Below are 5,556 nucleotides of genomic sequence, written 5' to 3' on the forward strand. Positions count from 1 at the left end.
TACTGCATGCACAAAGGCATTCTAACAGTCAACAGGAAGAAATTCTAATAATAGTGTACAAAGGGACGTACTCTCTGCATGCACCTCATGGTAGTTTGCACATTATAGTTGTAGATGTATCGATTTACGCTGGAAAAAAATTAGTTCCAAATTTGGCCACCAGGAGAAAATATCGAACAATGTATCCAAGAAAGACGTATAGAAATGTTCCCACATGTAATAGTTTAAGAATGGAGCGTGGAGAGAAAAGTTCAAACTAGTGAGACAGGCATAATGTTGAATTTATTATAAATCACTACTTACACAATTTATTCAGTATGAGCACCGGAGACGCCGACGGGATCCTGCATACGTAAAACGAAGTGATCAACAGTTGCTCGCAGCAGTTCCGGTGGAATCAGAGGAATGTGTTCCGGCATACTGGCCTTCAGGTCAATGGCTCTTCTGCACAACATACGGTTTAACAGTACCCCAAATTCGGTATTTGTGTGTATGTACCGCACGATATAGTCCAAAACGTGCGTCGTTGCTCCGTGGAATACTGCCCAGCCATATATCATCGATTTCGATCGGTGCCAGGAACCATAGAGCAAATTCAGAACGTAGCTGCGGGACATGAGGTTTCAGTTGCTGCTCCGCCTGGATCTTGTACAGGCACGAGCGTAAAACAGACCGCAAGACTTTCCGTGCTGTCGACATGACATGGACGATTCTCGTGACGTTGTCCGAGCACTAGCACTACGCGGGTCACGTGCTATATGGCAAGTTACAACAACAGCAACCTTGCCAGTAACTTCCAACGGTATAGGACGTCTTCCTCTTCCAGGTGACAAACCAAGCTCACCAGTGTTTCCGAATTTCAATGCCATCTTCTTTAAACCATTTGATGGTATCGGCCTCTCCTCAAACCTTTCGATCGGCCTTACTGTCTCAATGCGGCACTGTAGTTGCTGCCATTCATGCGGAACAATTTCAATAACGGCGCACGGTATCACTTCTTGACACGTTATGGCTTGTCAGATAACAGCGTGGATGTCATACCGTCATACAAAGAGTGTACAGACCCAGATTTGGACCTGGTGGTCACAACTGGAACTATTTGTTTTCGAGCTTAAATCGGTTCCGTATTAAGGCATTAGCTTATCTACCAAGTTTCGCTGTCATACCATAATTACCGCCCACACTGGACCCCCTTGAGTAGCTGCACTTTAATTATAACCGCTGGATACGTTCTCTGAGTTTCAGGCAGTTTCGGTAATTTACTATAAATTGCTTCATTTATCGTTTCACAACAATAAGTGAACTAATTAACAGTACAAATAGACAACAATTATGTATTGGCCACTATCCTCCTGTTGGGCCTGCAATGTATTATTATTACTGTTATTGTTATTGTTGTTGCAGTGCTAACACCGGTTTCCGTCAGATCACCGAAGTTAAGAGCTGTCGGGTTTGGCTAGCACTTGGATGGGTGACCGTCCAGTCTGCTTAGCGCTATTGGCAACTGGGGTGCACTCAGCCCTTGTGAGGCCAATGGAAGAGCTACGTTGTTGGCTCGTAGCGGCTCTGGTCAAGAAAACTGACAATAGCCGGGAGAGCGATGTGCTGACCACATGCCCCTCCTTATCCGTTTCTAGTGTTTCTGTGGTCTGAGGATGACACGGCGGTCGGTCGGTACCGTTGGACCTTCAAGGCCTGTTCGGACGGAGATTACTTTATCATTATTATTAGAGGCAGTGGTAAGACACAAAGCATTGGCAGCCTGAAGTCTGCCGATTTCTCTCAACTCAGAAGTAAGGAGTACAGCCATCAACTGTGGACGACCAAGAACGAAGTGCTCGGATTAAAAAGACAGGGATGTAGTCTTTCCTCCCTACTGTTCAATCTGTACATCGAAGAAGCAATGATAGAAATAAAAGAAAGGTTCTCGAGTGGAATTAAAATTCAAGGTGAAAGGATATTTATACGATTCACCGATGACATTGCTATCCTGATAGAAAGTGAAGAAGGATCTTATCATCCGGGAACGGAATGAACAATCTAATGAGTAGAGAATGTGGACTAAGAGTAAATCGAAGAAAGACGAAAGTAATGAGATGTAGCAGAAATAAGAACAGCGAGAAACTTAACATCAGGACTGATGGCCACGAAGTAGATGAAGCTAAGGAATTCTGCTACCTAGGGAGTAAAATATCCAATGACGGGCGGAGCAAGGAGGACATCAAAAGCAGACTAGCAATGGCAAAAGGGGCATTCCTGACCAAGAGAAGTCTACTAGTATCAGACATAGGCCTTAATTTGACAAAGAAATTTCTAAGAACGTATGTCTGGAGTACAGCATTGTATGGTAGCGAAACATGGACTGTGGAAAATCCAGAACAGAAGCGAATCGAAGCATTTGAGATGTGGTGCTAGAGACGAATATTGAAAATTAGATGGGCTGATAAGGAAAGGAATGAGGAGGTTCTACGCAGAATCGGAGAGGAAAGGAATATGTGGAAAACACTGATAAGGAGAAGAGACAGGATGATAGAGGACATCTGTTAAGACATGAGTGAATGACTTCCATGGTACTAGAGGGAGCTGTAGAGGACAAAACCTGTAGAGGAAGACAGAGATTGGAATACGTCAAGCAAATAGTTGAGGACGTGTGTTGCAAGTGCTAGTCTCAGATGAAGAGGTTGGCACAGGAGAGAAATTCGTGGCGGGACGCTTCAAACCAGTCAGAAGACTGACGACCCAAAAAATGTAGAGAGCACACATTTTAAGTTAGCTGATTTTAAAATTGAGGTGTCGGATGTGGGTCAAGTAAATGTCACAAGGGGACAGCGTGGCGCAGAGGAATAATGTTTTGTAATAAGTGTCCCCCATCAATGTAAGTAGTTAGCTTTTTTTCTGAGAAACTTTAGTAGGTATCACTCGCGACGAATTGAGAATGCCTTCATCATTGTATGAAAAAATGTTGTTAGAAATCAGCAGTAGCAATTATGTTCAAAATGGTTCAAATGGCTCTGAGCACTATGGGACTCAACATCTTAGGTCATAAGTCCCCTAGAACTTAGAACTGCTTAAACCTAACTAACCTAAGGACATCACACACACCCATGCCCGAGGCAGGATTCGAATCTGCGACCGTAGCAGTCCCGCGGTTCCGGACTGCGGCGTCAGAACCGCACGGCCACCGCGGCCGGCAGCAATTATGTCATTGGCTCATTAGTTCGTGGTTTAATAAAACACGTACAAAAACTAAACATTAATTATCTTTTGTTATTTTAAGAGTGAACGAGTTCAACAAAATTTATTTTGCTTGCTAAACTGTAGTTAAGCGTTAATGTTGTTGGTTGGGCTACGGAAGGAATTGGGGGGGGGGGGGGGGGGCGGCGAGCAGCACGGGGTGCCACCTGACTGTAGACAGGGATAATGGTCTCAAAACGTTTGACAGCCTTTACTCTATGACTGCCTGTCATATTTTACGGCGTAGTACCACGTCAGTCATAAAATTTCCGAGATTGGAGTATTTAAAAATAAATAAAAATCATCAAGTGCTCTATACAGTCTCCCATCACCTGCCTGCAACACAACGAACGTTCATACAACATTGTGAAACTTTCAGGAAAGTTCTTCTTTGGGATGTCGTGCGTCACATTGACTTCAATTTCGCTTATGTCGTCCAGCCACTGAGCCGTCACGCGAATTTCTACACTTTGACGTTTAGAGACAGGTTAGTACTGATAATACCGAGTATCGTTACCCGTGATGATTTTTTCCCACAAAGTATTGTCTGCATTTTTTATTTCAGCTACGATAGTCAAAGTTTGATGGAAAATTTTACAAGCACTTTTCTGTTCTTCAAAACATTTTGGAGAATGTTTTGAAAACTTGATTTAGACAGGTTGCGCCACTGCGATTTGTGACTCAATTTTCACACACTAAGGCCTCACGTCCACTACATAATATTGCCTTCTCACAACTGACTAGTCGAATGCACACCTGCTGCTTACAGTTGGTGGTCCAAGCTGCTACTGTAGTTTTACATCTACATCTACATTTACACCTACATACATACTTCGAAAATCAACGCACAGTGCCTTTCCTTTCCTGTTCCACTAGCAAATAGAAAAACGGAAGAACGGCTGTCTCTGCGCTTCCGTACGAGCCCTAATTTCTCTACGCGAAACGTAAGTTGGTGGTAGTCGAATGGTTCTGCCGTCATCTTCAAATGGCGAGTCTCTAAATTTTCTCAGTGGTGTTCCTCGAAGAACGTCGCCTTCCCTCCAAGCATTCTCACTTCAGTTCCCGAAGTATCTCCGTAAGACTTGGGTGTTGTTGGAACCTACCGGTAACAAATCCAGCAGCCCGTCTCTGAATTGCTTCGATGTCTTCCTTCAGTCCGACCTGGTGCGGATCCCAAACACTGGAGTGATACTCAATAATGGGTCGCACTAGTGTCCTATATGCGGTCTCCTTTACAAATTAACTACTCTTTCCTGAAATTCTCCCATTAAACCAAAGTCTACCGCTCGTCTTCCCTACAACAAACCTTACAAGGCCGTTCAATCTCATATTGTTTAGATATTTTATTTACAAGCTTTTGTCAAATACCATACTTCTAACTCTGTATTCGAACATAACTGATTTGTTTTTCGTATTCATCCCCATTAACTTACATTTTACGACATCTAGAGGTAGCTGCTATTCATCACACCAACTAGAAATTTTGTTTAAGTCATCTTGTACCCTCTTTCAGTCTCTCAACGACGCCACCTTAACGTAAACCACAGCATCGTCAATAAACAACCGCAGACTGCTGCTCACCCTGTCCACCAGTTCATTTACGTATATAGAAAATAAGAGCGGTCCTGTTACACTTGGCAACGGCCTTGCCTCAGTGGCTACACCGGTTCCCGTGAGTTCACCGAAGTTAAGCGCTGTCGGGCGCGGTCGGCACTTGGATGGGTGACCATCCAGGCCACCATGCGCTGTTGCCATTTTTCGGGGTGGACTCAGCCTCCTGGTCCCAATTGAGAAGCTACTCGACGGAATAGTAGCGGCTTCGGTCAAGAATACCATCATAACGACCGGGAGAGCGCTGTGCTGACCCCACGCCCCTCCTATCGGCATCCTCCCCTGAGGATGACACGGCAGTCGGATGGCCCCGGTAGGCCACTCGTGGCCTTAAGTCGGAGTGCTGTTACACTTCCCTGGGGCACTCCTGATGATACCTCTGCTTCCTGGTAAACACTCGCTGTCCAGTACAACATACTGGGTTCTATTACTTAAAAAGTCTTCGAGCCACTCACATATTTGGGAAGTTATTCCGTGTGCTCGTACCCTCATTAACATTCTGCAGTGGAGCAGCGTGTCAAATATTCTTCGAAAATCTAAGAATATGGAATCTGCCTGTTGCACTTTATCCCGGTTCGCAGGATATCACGTGGAAAGAAGGGCAAGCTGAGTTTCGCACGAACGATGCTTTCTAAAACCGTCGAGGTTCTTGGGCAGAAGGTTTTCCGTCTCAAGGAAATTTATCGTATTCGAACTGAGAAAATGTTCAAG

At 44.5% G+C, this 5,556-nt stretch overlaps 1 pseudogene; it reads left to right on the forward strand.

The window, feature by feature from the left end:
* The first annotated feature begins 4,870 nt into the window (after positions 1–4,870).
* Positions 4,871–4,988, forward strand: LOC124614539 (annotated as a pseudogene).
* The last annotated feature ends 568 nt before the right edge of the window (positions 4,989–5,556 follow it).

Source organism: Schistocerca americana, chromosome 4 (genome assembly GCF_021461395.2).
Source record: "Schistocerca americana isolate TAMUIC-IGC-003095 chromosome 4, iqSchAmer2.1, whole genome shotgun sequence".
Lineage (NCBI taxonomy): Eukaryota > Metazoa > Arthropoda > Insecta > Orthoptera > Acrididae > Schistocerca > Schistocerca americana.